Source organism: Lathyrus oleraceus, chromosome 6 (assembly GCF_024323335.1).
Source record: "Lathyrus oleraceus cultivar Zhongwan6 chromosome 6, CAAS_Psat_ZW6_1.0, whole genome shotgun sequence".
NCBI lineage: Eukaryota > Viridiplantae > Streptophyta > Magnoliopsida > Fabales > Fabaceae > Lathyrus > Lathyrus oleraceus.
The window spans coordinates 154,294,618-154,310,242 of record NC_066584.1 but is presented as its reverse complement, the minus strand read 5'-3'; positions in this window follow the sequence as shown (position 1 = coordinate 154,310,242).

The window sequence follows — 15,625 nt, the reverse complement described above, 5'->3', positions numbered from 1 at the left end:
AGATTAGAGAGGGTCAGAAATCCGATGTGCTTTTGGTTGATAAGTTGACTCTAGTGAATCAAGGTCAAGGTGGTGAATTCAGAGTTGATGAGAATGGTATTTTGAAATTTGGTAATCGGGTGTGTATTCCGGATGTTACCGAACTTAAGAAGAGTATCCTGGAGGAAGGACATCGTAGTGGCTTAAGTATTCATCCTGGAGCTACGAAGATGTATCATGATTTGAAAAAGTTATTTTGGTGGCCGGGAATGAAGAAAGAAATTGCGAGTTTTGTTTATTCCTGTTTGACTTGTCAGAAGTCAAAGATTGAGCATCAGAAGCCGTCTGGGCTAATGCAACCGTTGGCTATTCCAGAGTGGAAGTGGGATAGTATCAGTATGGATTTTGTTTCTGGTTTGCCGAGGACAAATAAGAATTTTGAAGCCATTTGGGTGATTGTTGACAGGTTGACAAAATCGGCTCATTTCATTCCGATCAGAATGGATTACCCGTTAGAGAGATTAGTCGAGTTGTATATTGAGAAGATTGTAAGTTTGCATGGTATTCCGTCGAGTATTGTTTCAGACAGAGATCATAGATTTACATCGAAGTTCTGGGAGGGTTTGCAGAGGGCTTTGGGAACTAAGCTGAGATTGAGTTCTGCATATCATCTGCAGACTGATGGTCAGACTGAGAGGACGATTCAGTCATTAGAGGATCTTTTGAGAGCTTGTGTTTTGGAAAAGGGAGGTGCTTGGGATTGTTATTTACCTTTGATTGAGTTCACCTACAACAATAGTTTTCATTCGAGCATTGGTATGGCACCGTTTGAAGCTTTGTATGGTAGGAGATGTCGGACGCCGTTGTGTTGGTATGAGTCCGGTGAGAGTGTTGTGGTTGGACCGGAGATTGTTCAACAGACTACGGAAAAGATTAAGACGATTCAGGAGAAGATGAGAATTGCTCAGAGTCGTCAGAAGAGTTATCATGATAAGAGGAGGAAGTCACTTGAGTTCCAAGAGGGAGATCATGTGTTTCTTCGTGTTACTCCGATAACTGGTGTGGGTCGAGCTTTGAAGTCGAAGAAGTTGACACCTCGATTTATTGGTCCTTATCAGATTTTGGAGAGGATAGGGGAAGTAGCCTATCGTATCGCTTTACCGCCGTCGCTTGCGAATTTGCATGAAGTTTTTCATGTGTCTCAGTTGAGGAGGTACATTCATGATCCGTCGCATGTAGTCCAAATAGATGATGTACAGGTGCGAGATAACCTGACTGTTGAAACATCACCTATGAGGATTGGGGATCGAGAGTTGAAGCAATTGCGGGGTAAAGAGATTGCCTTGGTGAAGGTAGCTTGGGGAGGACCAGCAGGTGGCAATGTGACTTGGGAACTGGAGAGTAAGATGAAGGAGTCTTACCCAGAGTTGTTCGCTTGAGGTATGTTTTCGAGGACGAAAACTCTTTTAGTGGGGGAGAGTTGTAACACCCCGATAATAATATGATAATTATTTAAATTAAATTAATAATATATTTATTAATTTAATTAGATAATTGGATTATTATTATTATTATTATTATTTTGGAACTATTGAATTATTATTATTATTGGAATAATAATATAATTTGGAAAATATATAAGTTGGAATAAGGAAAAAGAGTTTCATTTTGGAAAATAAGGTTTTCACGTGAAACTCAGAGAAGCGGCTGAAAGAGGAAAAGGGCAAGAGGCAGAGCAAGAGGAAGAGGGTTGAAGAAGAGAAGAGCTTGGAGCTTAAAGATTCGCCGAATTAACTCAGGTAAAGGGGGTTTATCGTCGTTTAATGGGTATTATGGGTTAGTATGTAATGGGTAGTGATAAACCGTGATTTGACCCTAATTGGGATTTTGAAATGCTGAGAAATTTTGATGAATAAGTTGTGTTAGACTGTAATTGAATCTGTGTTTGGGTTAGTTGTAAATTTCCGAAAATGTAGCTTTTTACGGAATTGGAATCGGAGGTCCGGAAGTCCTCCAATGGCGGAAAATGCGGAGAATTCTGCATTCTGCCTTGAGTTAGCGCAGGAACAGCTTCTGTCTTGCGTTAACCGGTTAACCCAGGGTGTTAACCGGTTAACACTATTTTGAATTGTGAAAATTTGCTGTTTTGTCTGCGTTAACCGGTTAACCCAGGGTGTTAACCGGTTAACACTGTTGTGATTGCTGAAATATTGCTGTTTGTGCTGCGTTAACCGGTTAACCTAGGGCGTTAACCGGTTAACACTGTTAAGTTTTGGGCAGTAAGCGTGTTTTGCCTGCGTTAACCGGTTAACCCAGGGCGTTAACCGGTTAACGCTGTTACAGAGTGGAAAAAGTGTTAATTAAAATGTTGTGTGCCTAATTGGTAGTTGCCTATATCGGTGTGTGATATAGTAGGGATTATTTCCCGCTGTTTTGAGCAGTATAGGTATTAGTAGAGTGTGCTAATACTGTGTTTAATTATTTGACATGATATGATGTGTTGATGATGTATGATGATATGCATAATGTTGTGAATGTATATATTATGCATGTATTTGTGAATGGATTGTTATATGGCTTAGAGTGTGAGCATATGTCTATTCTTGAATTGTTGTTGATGTTGCATTGCTAGGTGATTAGCGTGCATAGCATAGCCTTTGGGGCTGTAGCTAATTCCCATGGTGAGGAATTAGTGAGTGAATCATTGTGGATTTGTTGTTGATGTTTGCATGCTAGATGATTAGTGTGCATAGCATAGCCTTCGGGGCTGTAGCTAATTCCCATGGTGAGGAATTAGTGAGTGAGTCATTAGATCTCAAATGAGTGGGACTAGTGAGCTTAGTAGCCGTATCTGGATTGATCGGTGAGCTTGAACTATATGTTCAAGAATAGTCGGTACCGCATGTGCGGAGTCTCATTGCATAATGTATGTCTGGCGTATAATATGAATGGATGTATTCCAATATTATACGTGTGTTTGTGTTGTTATGGAGTATGATTTGAGATTATACTTGTGATTTATGTTGGTGTGAGTATGATGTTGAGCTGATGTGCTGTTACTGATTGTATGTTGTGATTAGGGTGATTAATGTGTCAAATTACTTAACATGACATGAGATTTTATAATGCTTATTATATCGATTGAGGAACTCACCCTTACAACTATTTTTCAGGTAACGAGAAATGAGTTGAGTAGAAGCGAATGCTTGGAGTCTAGTGTAGTCTCCTTAGTGGGTCATGCTCTGATAGATGTAACATCGGGAGGGAACCTTTTAATTATGTTGTTAATGATTGTTGAACCAGTTTACATGTAGTATGTTACATGTTTTGATTGATTTGATTTATATCCGCTGCGATTTATGCAAATGTTTAATTGATTAAATAAATGAGCATGACAAGCTACTTTGATGAATATTGTGAAATGTTGTGTGACACCTTGGATGCATAATTACTCTGATTTGTATATGTTGTTATTTTAATTAAATATTTGGGGTATTTTAGAAGGGTGTTACATATCTCCCCAGCGGGTTCGAGGTCGGTGTTTCCTTGGCAGCCAGGCCTGAAGTTTGTTGTTTCCCCTAACAGGGTTGAGATTGTTATTTCCCCAGCAAGTCTGAAGGTTGTTGTTCCCCCGGCAAGGGTGTGCGTTGGTAGTTTTTCCCCAGTGAAGTCCCCAAGCGGATCGAGTTCAGTGGAGATCATCCCTAGTAAGGATTGTCCTGTCCCCAGAAGCAGTGTTATCCTAGGCAGGGTTGGAGATTGGAGAGATATCGAGTTCCTCAACAGAGTTGCTCGTGCTGTCCCTTGAGGGGGATACTTTTTATGCATTCATCATTTAGAGAATCATATTGCATTGCATCCTCCCAAATTGCGTAGCATTTCCATGGTTATGGAGCATTACGCCATTGAAAAATTCAAACATTCGCATATAAAGCATAAACTAGTCTTGAGTCGTGGTTACCGTTTGAGAATTGGTTTAGTTGGTTGGTGAAGATGTTACTCTGAGGAGTTTGGCATCGTGATTTTAAATCCACAGTATTCCCCAGTAGCGCGATATTGGGGGAAAAATTTCCGTCGTTCAGAAAGGGAAGTCAAGATTGAAGAGCGTTACGCGATCAGCGCGGAGATCGGGGTCCATCAGGAGAAAAGGAGACGTAGAGTGTCTTCTGGAGAATGGGGTTCAAATGGAGAACGGGGTTCATTATTTGTCAGTAAAATCAAAGAAGTTTTGGGGGTTCAAGAAAAGCAAAAATAATAATAATAATAATAAAGAGAAAATCCCCAGCAGAAGTGGCATTCAGGCCAGCTTTCCGGTATTCAAACCGAAGTGGCACTCAGGCCAGATTTCCGGTATTCAGACCGAAGTGGCATTCAGGCCAATTTTCCGATGTTCAGATCGAAGAGGTTTCTGACATTCAGGTCGAAGCAACTTGTGCCATTCAGGCCAGTTTTCCGGTATTCAGACCGAAGTGGCAGTCAGGCCAGTTTTTTCGATGTTCAGATCGAAGAAGTTTCCGACATTCAGGTCGACGCAACTTGTGGCATTCAGGCCAGTCTCCCGGTGTTCAGGCCGATATTAATAATCTCATATCTTCTGATGCTCAGATCGCAGTCATTTCCAGTATTCAGACTGATGAGCGACATTCAGGCCATGGTTATTTCTGCGTTACCATTTATTTTGGTATCCAGGTTGACATTCTTTTTCGGTATTCAGACCGACTCTCTCCGTATCAGACGGATTCTTCTTTCAGGACCACCTCTTTGCCGATTCTGACAGGCATTCTTACTTATTTCCCAGCGGAGCGCAAATTGTTCGCCTGTTCTTTGTATTCAACCACTCTTCACCCTGATCATCTGAAAGCCGAGGTTGTTCATATCGACAGGTTCACAGTGGATTGAATAGGGGCAGCTGTAACACCTCAAAATTGGCCCTCCTCTCCTTGAGACTAGTTTGACACATTGCATGTCATATTTTAGAGCATTAGGCATTGCATTTTGCATATCATTTGGAAATAAGAAGGTCATCCTCCAAGGTCTTTTCAAAAGATGGAGGAGTTACATGATTCAAGCCTGAGGGGCTCGATGAATTGATTATCAACCATCTGAGGGCATGGGCTCCAGTCAAGGTTTCTTGATTCTTCAAAGGTCTTGAGCATTATCTTGTTTGCAAGGATATATTACCATCATCATGGTTCTATCATCATCAAGAGTTTCAGAGTTTATCCTCAAGTTCCTCTGAATTAGGGTTGTGACCTCTGGTCAACCCTAATCAATGTCTTTCTTCCAACTAGGGTTTCTCAAAGAGATGAGGTATTTTCTTGGGATGGAGATCACATGGTTATCATAAGGGGCTTACATGTGCTAGGGTTTCATTTTTGAGCAATTTTCCCAAGTGGTAGAGGCTCAAGTGGATCAAGACATTTCAAGGTCATCTAAGGACCAAATAGTCAATTGTGCAGTCAACTTTGGGCTTTGAGGTTGGGGAGATGAATTTAAACACCTCAATCATGTTCAAACAAAGTCCATTTGTATTCTAAACATCTATCTTGAAGATTTTGAAGTCATGGAAAAAGTTTCCAAAAATGGAAAATGACCTATAATTTCAAGTTTCCAAAAATGGCAAGTTTTTAGTCCACATTCAACTTGACTTTTCAATATCAAAGATGTTTCAAATGGATTTTTAGTGAACATGAAAGTTGTATATCTTTTTCTCCCCTTTCCAAAAAGTCCTAATTCATGTCCATATGATGAGTGGTTGAGGAGTTATGGTCATTTGATCACAAGGTGGGCATGGAAATTCAAAGTGGCATAACTTTTGATACAAAACTCCAAATTGGTCCATTCTTTTTGCAAAATGCTTCTAATGACCAATACTTCTCAAAACAAGCCTTGCCATGCATGGAAAAAGTGTGTATGATCATCATTCCTAAAGTGATCATTTTGGAGGGAATTTCCATAATTCAAATTTGGCTTATGATACACGCAAATTAACAATCCCATCATGACCATTGGATGATTTTGAGTGAATTCAAGCCTTGCATGAGAGTTCTCACGTGTAGCATGACCATAATGAGCTTAATGTGCATTTTTGAAAATGGATGAATATCTCCTTAATCATGATTAGTGGAGGTCTAATTTGGTTTTCAGCATCATTAACATGGAGTATATAAGCCAAACCCTAAGCCATAACTACCATAACAGAATTTCAGATCAAAAATCAAAAACTCCCTCCATTTTTTCTCTCACTTCGAATCTTGAATTTCTTCACACAAACACCAAATATTTTTGTAGATTCTTAATCCTCATGCAATTCTGAGTAAGGATCAACCATTGTTTGTTGGAATTGAGCAAGAATTGGAGCAGTTCGTGTACAATCTCATGTTAATGGAAGTTTGAAATTGAGGTGAATGCAAGTGTTTTCAACCATTGTTTCTTGCACAAAGCTTCAACAGAAGTATAGTGGAGTAGATCTGGAGCATATGAGAGCTTGAGGATACGATTTCAGAAGCTTCCATTTCAAGTAAGTGAAAAATTCATCATCTCCTTTTGCTATTTTCTTGTTATAATTGTGTAGATCTCACTTAGCTGAGCATGTAGATGTGTTTAGATTTTGATTTGGCTTAGAAATGATCATGTATGATGAACTTTCAGTTTTGATCTCAATAATGTTTGTGTTCGATCTGCAAAACCTAACATGATTTAGGAAGAATGAACATGATATTTGGAATGTATGTTGCAAGAGCTTTCGATTGGTATATGATTTGTAGAATTCTGGAAAATTTCTTTTGAGCTCCACCGGAATGCCACCGGAGAAGACGACCGGAGCTACAGCTCCGGCGTCTGGTTCACTTGCTAAGGTTTTGTCCACCTGTTATCCACGTATGCGCTTGTGTGTATGTTTGTTTGGCTATGAATGTTTTGACCGATCCATGCGAGCCTTGACTCACTAATGTGTGTTGGTGACTCATAAATGAAACACATCGTTTCATTTATGCTGTGTTGGCTGCCACGCTTTCGCTTGCATGTCCATTTGTTTGGTCCTGACTGCTTTGACTATGCCATGTGTATGTTGGACTACTGATGTGTGTGGTGACTGTGTTAAGTGAAGCTGTGCGTCTTGAGGTTTAAATGTGAGCCATTGATCTCAATTGCGCGCCTCATCTGATGGTCCAGGATTTTTCAGATTTAATTCAAATTAATTTTTTCCCTCCACATGTCATTTGTTTATCCAATTATTTTAGCTGTTTTGTAAAAATCATTAAAAATAGAAAAATGATCCAATTTGACTCCAATTTTTTCCCTAGTTTTGTATGAACATCAAGTTTGTTATGGTGTTATTTTCATGAATTGTTATTTGCTGGTTTTTTAATTGTGAATTTTTGAATTGATGTGGTGTTAAATTGATATGTTGTGTTCAATGCTTTGTGAAATTTTCATCTTTGATCCAATTGATCTGATTTTTTGTATGCTTGATCTTCACTCATGATATGAATTTTTGAGCACTGGTTTGAATTTTTTCTCATATGCTATCATTGTTTTTGACACATGAAGATGAATGTGACAATTTGTGTCACATTTTTTGCATTCAATTTGTGCATTTTTGTTCATCTATCATTTGAACTCTTCTGGATTTGATATTTTGCACATTGTTTGTTCATGACATGAGTAGCTTGCATAAAAAATCTCAAGGCCTTTGCATGCATTTCTGTTTTGATTTGCATTTTCTAAATTGGAAGTTCACTTTGTGCACATTTTGTTGCCTTTGCTTTACATTGATCATTAGGGACACTTGCCTTGTGAATTGATGTTGGTCCTTTTGAGGTCATTTTACTGAATGTTCGAATGTGCATTATGTAAAATATTGGGTTCTGTTTTGATCATTTAGTTGGGTTTTGAACTTGGTCTTTGTACTAGTGTTTTGTACATGAACTAACCTTGACCTGTGTTTCAGGTTTGGACATTTAGCATTAATGGTTGAGTTGCTCACCTTTTGAGATGCAAATTGGATTGTGCTCTGACTTTTTTGTGTTTTGTAGGGATTTAAGTTGATGTGTTGAGCTCATTGCTTCATTTGATTGCTTGAACATTGCTCATTGAATTGTGTAACAGTTGGATGGTTTCACTGTTTGTTTTCTGATTGGTTGACTGAGATATTAACTGTTTAGCTTTTGTACAGGTACATTAGTTGCTTGCTTTTAGCTCTTGCTTGAGCTTTGGATTGTGGTTGATACACCACTTAGGTAGCTATCTTCTTACTCCATGTAGTCTGGAAGTCCTGTCACCTTTTTTGCAGGCATTTTGCTGGCAAGTCCTCCTTCAGAGGCTCTGTTTGTGTTTGTTTACATTTGTGCCAAAGACCTCCAGGATGAGGCATGTGATACTTGATAAGACCTCCAAGAGTTGAGGCAATTGACGGATAGAAGGGATTAGTAGACAATCCCCCGTTATTCAGTGAGTCATTCTTTATGCTTGCACTACGTGCTGATGCTTTTGAACATGTACCCAAGATCTTTGTCTAGTGTCTGTCAAGTGGAATAGGATCCCACTTTCTGGATCCCCAAGCTTTCTTTGTTTTGAGCTCACCCCGGCCAGGGTCAAGAGCATGAGGTCTCATCCTCATTTCCATTTTAATCAGCTTCACCCTAACTCTTAATGTTAGTGGTTAAGAGCTACAGCTTACCCTTACAGTTTGGCTTGTTTGTCGAGGTTGATATGATCCCTCTTGACTAAAGCCTACCCATTGTTTGGGGCCTCTTATATGGATATAGTGTGTGATGCTTGTTCATTTGTGTTGGTGTGTTTATCTGCTTTCCTCTTCTCATCTCCATTTCTGTAGGAGTTGTATGTTTGATTTCTAAGGAAGCTGAATGCATGTTAGAGACCTCGACTTAGGGATTATTGATTGCATGACAACTATTAGGCTCGAGTCTTAGTCTCCCTATTAGTTTGTTGTTTCCCTGGTCTCTGGTTAGGAGAGTGTTGTACCCCTATTAAGGGGAACTACGTCGCCCTGATTCTCATACCAGATGAGATACGTAGGCAGGAGGTTGTAAGCAATCTCTCTCGGCAACCTTTTCTTTTTTTGTTGTTTCGTGTGTGTGTACCCTTTGTTTGTCTTCTTTGGTGTGAGTACTCATTGGTTCAACGTGTGCATGTGTTGTATGTTCATTACCTTGAGGATTTCTTCTATCATCACTTGGGGTTCAAATTGGGGTTCACCTATATTGATTTGGGGTTCACATTTGGGGGTTTAACTATATCACTTGGGGTTCATTTATGACGATGGTCATTCATATTGGGGTTCATTTATGGTGACTGGCTGAATAGTTAGTTACTTTGTTGGGGTTCATTCTGATAACCTTTTTCTTTGGTGTTCGCTGATTAGCGTTTGTTATTGTTGGGAGTCGGATATAAGTCCATGTATTGGCATTCTGTTTCCTTTTGTTTGTTGTTGTTAGGAGTCAGATATAAGTCCATGTATTGGCATTCTGTTTCCTTTTGTGGGTCGTTGTTAGGAGTCGGATATAAGTCCATGTATTGGCATTCTGTTTCCTTTTGAGTGTTTCTTTTAACGTCTCAGCGTCTCTTTTTGGTGTTTTGTTTCGGCGTGCGTTAGCCGAGCTACGAGTGCTCTGATTCTTCTCTGGATAGAGAAGATACGTAGGCATAGGACGCGATGTCCTAGCGAGCATGTCTCCTTTTCCCCGAACTACGTTGACTCTGATGTTTGTTTCCGACAAACTACGTAGGCCCAGGATACGACATCCTGCCGAGTCCCTTTCCTCCATTTTCTTTCACCTGTTTTCTTATTTCTGTTTGTGCAATTTCTTTGAGCAGTTTTATTAGCAACCTTTTCCTATTCTTTGAGCTATCTTTTGAGCGTGGATCCTGTCGAGTACGGCGGACGTGAGGGGTGCTAATATCTTCCCCTTGTGTAACCGACTCCCGTACCTTGTAATCTCTGGTCGTAAGACCATTCCTTTCCCTTTCTTAGGTTAGTCCTGCGCTCCCTTTCCGCCATAGGATGAATAGCGTCGGTGGCGGCTCTGTAAACTGTATTTTTTCCGCCGGTTGTTTTTCGCGTTGCGACAATCCCCCACAACTGCAATTGGGTAAATAAGGGGCTACCAATTTTTGTACCAGAACCCCGTGTAAAAAGGATCAAAGTCACTAACCGGTTGCCTTACTATGAGTGTGTGGAGATAGCAAGCTTAATGTGATTGCGCAAGAATGAAAAAGAGTAAAAAGGAGACTGAGTAAGTTAGGCTTTGGCATAATAACATGATTCGAAATGGATTGTGTGTTCAGGAGGCTTATGACTGCATAATTGTGGATTAGTGTTCCTCGATATCCTTAGTGTGCATGATTAGTACCTATCGATGTTATCTTAACCAAGAAAGAGTTTATAGCATGGAATGAGTAACTGATGTTGTGCGTTTCTTGAGTTTTGATTTTGCTCGGAGTGTAAAAGTTCAAGTGTGGGGGAATTTGATCAGTGAATTTTAATGCACATTCTGCTATGTTTGTTCTTAAGCATTTCTTTGATTTCCTTTGCTTATTTTTATGTTTTATAATGTTTTTATATTTTAGTTTATTTTTATTGTTATTTGATTTTCGTATTTAATTTTCAGCTTTAATAGTCTGCACTAAAACGATCATAATTGGAGCTCCGGGAATCCGATTGACGCGTTCTAATAATCGCCGGAAAGCTAAGAGAAAGACATACAACTTTAGTGTTAGAGTCGAAGTCATAATCGGAGCACTTATTTTCCAGAATTTCGTTTGAAGTTGTGGCATTAGTTTTATTTTAGTTTTGGGTCGTTAGTTTTGGGTCTGGGTTATGTATTTGACACAGTTGGGTTGTAAACGGATTGCCTTGGTTTTCCCCTAATACCTAGCAGCCGAAAACATTATTCACGTTTTTTTTTACTATTCACGAATTATTTTTCTTACGCTTGAAAGAACCGTAATGGAGAACTAATCTTTCCGGACGGATTTGCTGTATTCAGGTTCACTACTTTGAGATTGTTATAATTGCAATTAGAATTCTATTCCTTTCAATAATATTATATGATTGTTGTTTGCTTAATCCGATTTCCATGTAATATTGTTGGTTAAATTTGAATGATATATGTTCTTGACTTTTGATCGCAATTCAACTCTGCTTAACCGTTAAATTTGCGATATCTATAACCGTGTGCTTAATCCGACAATAAGAATATATACCTTACAGTGTCGATCACGCTCGTTGAATGATATTGTGTTCAAATAGGATATAAGTCGTAGTTGTAGCAAACGATGATAAGTTGAACCTGACACAGTGAATCCGTTTGTTATATAATCACCTATTTCATAACAACTTATTTCAATAATCACTTATTTAATAATCATTTTTTCCTTAATCGATCCTGAATCCAACCCACCTAAATCGATTTACCTTTGGTTAGTAATAATCAAGAATCCTTGAGAGACGATTCGAGTCATTGTCGCTATACTACGTTTTCAAAATAACTCGGTTTTGGTCCGCACGCGACAGCTGATCAACTTCCTTTAGAAATTTCCCTGAGACACAAGATAACGATACTTCTAGCCTCCATATGACTTTTCTATTTATGTTATGTGTATGTCACACCTTTCAATTATTCAATACATCTTGAGTTAATATTTCTCGCGTCTTCCATTTCCCAACCCAAAATCGTTGTGTGCGAAAAACTTATCAATCAAGCATTTAGAACACATGGTGCTCACTTATAAATATAATCCCTTTGCCTTACAAGGGACACCACTTTTTATCAAAACTCTAAAAATTTAATGAGTTTGTTAATAGCTACAAACACACTAAGAAATTTGATGTATATGACAAAGAACAATGACAATCAAAATCTATGTCCTCAAGTAACACATTAGCATGTTAAAAAGTGAAAGCAAGAACACAACAAACCAGAAAAATATAAAAGACAGGAACACATATAAACTTGTTTACCTAGATCAATCAAACATATCTACTCTCTGAAAGAGAGAAGCTTTATGATTCATTATACTTCCAAAAATTGTTACAAGAGATTACAAAAGAGTTACAAGAAAATAGTCACCCAAGTTCCTAGTAACAAACCTTATTTTCTACCAAAGTATTTCTCAATCTCTTCAACTCTCTCTATATGAATTACATAAGTCTAAAATATTTATAAGTGTTTCATAATCTCCTTAGATACCTCAAAGCATTTCCTAAATTCCAAGAACTCCAAGGAATTTCTACCCTTACCTCTCTAAGTTTCCAAATAAGATTCCTAATCATTCGCTATGTCTTTAGCTATGAAGTTTTGAAGATTGTTAAGATAAAATTGATAAAAGTTACATATTTATAAATATTTCTAGCAGATCCTTAACTGGTCCAAGACATAACCCATTAACGAACAAATCCTCAAACTAAAGCGATAAGCCCAATACACGTGAACCGAATGAACCATACCCGATGTCCGACAAACACAAATTGCTCTGCAAAACCCGACCCAACACTTATGCTCGATCCTCTATCAAACTCTTGCTGCTAGACCTTTGTCAAACCATCAAACTCATTGGCCCTAAGACCACCATCGTAACTATGGCGTCTTCCTTAAACATTCTTATTGCTTTTTAGCTTTTTAATTTATGGTAATCTCAAAATATGTTTTCTTTCTCTTCATTGCTCAAGGTTTTAAGACATACTTCTACATCGCCAAATTAGTGGTTACCCGTTCTTCATAGTCTGTGAGATTTTTTAATTGATGATTTGAATGACTTTTATTCTTTTTGATCTTCATTTCAACTAAGTATTTTCTCGGCGTCACCAAACTTATAATACTGATTAATTTATCTCCAGTGAGCTTACAAAATAATAAACATGTTTTATATTAACTTAACGACCACTTGTTCTTAATATATATTTTGTGAGGATTAAAACAAGACTAAAACTTCACCGTATGATAGTGATAGGTTTGTAGTGATGAATTTGAGAGACAAAAAGGCTTGTCGATGCTTTGATATTTTTTATGCTTCTTTATTCTTATGTTTAAAAACCACATTTTGGTGTGAGATTGAGAAATATATTTATAGATGTTTATGGTTTTCTTATTACTAATGCAATATAGAGAAAACACATTAAGCCATGACAAATAATTTAATTACAAAAAAACCATTAATGTGTGATAATTTGATGTAAAAAAAGATCGAAATACTCAACCGTCGGGGATATAAACTGCATTTTATGAAGAAGATGTTCATCATCTATCTTAGTTTAGTTTTGATAAAGACAAAATCTTATCAAAGAAGATAAAGGTCGAAGTCAGTCTCAATCAAATTTCAAGACTGCAAAAGCCATTATATGTTAAATTAAAAGAAATTGATCATGAAGCATAAATATGCAATCACAATTCACATTATGTACATATCCTTAACTACTCAGAAAATCATTCACATCTTCATCTCTAAAATTTTCTTAACATTCATACATCATAAACGTTCAAGCCACAACTTCTCAAAGTCCTAAAACCAAATTTAACATTATTGTAATCGATTACACTATATATGTAACCGCTTACATACCCATTATGCTAGATAATTTTGACCGTTATCAAAGGTGGTAACCGATTACACCATGTATTTAACCAGTTACACCATGCAAAATTTTGAAAAGTCTTAACCAATATTATTCCAAATCAATGCAAATCATCATGAAACCTCTACAATGTCTTGCATCATTTCATAGAGGTGTCTTATGATATATTTAAGGCAAAATACATGAGTTTTCAAATGACTTTTTTCATTTAAATTTAAATATGATTGAAATATGTTTTAAGTGATTCATTAATCCAAAACCTTGAAACTTCTATATATAAATTGTCATATCTATGCAACAAGGTTTATGAGCAATTAAAACTATTATATTTTAATTGTACATCGAAAGAGAATACAAATTTTATGTATTGGAATTGATTCAAGAATATTTCATATATTCAAATCTATTCAAGTTATTGTAATTGATCACCAAGTGTACGGTGACAAGTAATTTTAAAAGAAAGTAGTGTGTTTTCTTAAAGTGATTGTTAACAGAAAGTAGTGTACTTTATGGTTTTGTGGAAATCATCATAATGTTTGATGATTGTGGAAAATGTCATTTGATTCGAGAAGATTCAAAGTCCACTATATGTTTGATGTTTATGTTAGAAGATTGTATGAGAGATCTTGACGCGAGACTTATATAAATATCTAAAATAGTGGAAAATCCTTAAAGGTATGAAATGACTAGATGCACCCCTAGTTAACAAGAATAACTATGATAATTATTTTCATTTAAATTTATTTTCCAGCACTTTAATTTTCCGCACTTCATATTGCTAAGAACATATCATTTTCATATCCGAAGAAAATTAAGAGCATAACACTAGATCGAAAAAAATTACAACTTTAGTTCACTCCCTCTTAGATTGTACTCTCATACATCTTTTTGGAGCTATGTTATAAGCGTCTTTTTACTTTTACTTTATAAAGTGCAATATGTATAATTACATCACTATTTTTATAATATTTTAGTATTTACTTAATGCTCAAGTAATATTTGTATCCCCGTATATAATATCATTGCCTTTTTTGTGTCCTTGGATAAATCTCGATTCTTCTATTCATTACGAAGACTTTTTGTTCTTTTAAGGATCAAATTATTTTGAAGTAATCTCTTGAATAAACCTCTACTGACTCAAACTTAAAAACACCATAATGATAAATTAATCTTAAATCAATTGAGTTTCTTATCTTCAAATTATTTTAGAGTATGTTTCAACATATTTAATTGTCAACTACCATTTAATCCCCATTACCCACATAAATTATCATTCTAACTACCACTTCAAACACCACTACTCACCACCACCGATCAATACTTTGACGAATACCCCAATCACCATAAACTACCAATCTGATCACCATTATCGACTATCAATCACCACCACAGACTACTATTGTCGCAATTACAAATCACCAGGGCCGACTTTGAGCAAGGGCCGACTTTGAGCAAGGGCAAGATGGTCCTTAGTCCAGGACCTCAAAATTAAGGGGCCTTATTAATTTGGTAAAACTTCTACCATAACTAGCTTATATTCTAAATTTGCTAATTTTCACTTGTGAAAAAGTTTATATCAAGGTTGATCCTAATAGTATTTATACTATTTATTTAGATTTGTGAAAAAGTTTTTGCTGTACTCAAGTTAGAGGAGAAAGTAATTATAACAAATGTTGACGCCGAGGAATACAAGGATTTTGTAAAGAAAAGAATGTATTAACATCTTTTTATTTGACGAATACAAAGTTGTTTTTTTTTAAATGTATTTTTTATTAAGGATCAATTTTTATTATTTGCCCCCGACTTTTAAAAAGTCAGAACTGACCTTACAAACCACCACTGATCACCATATGACAAATGTTTATCGACATCCATCACTTTTAATTACTATTATTAAAATTATTACTAATAAATATATTGTATATTTTTCATATTTTAATTATTTTAAAAATCTAAGTGGATGCATTGTTTGAATTGAAAATATTTATGATATAAAATATCTTTAGGTTTGAAACTATTTTTTAAATAAAATTTTATAATTCAAAATTAAAA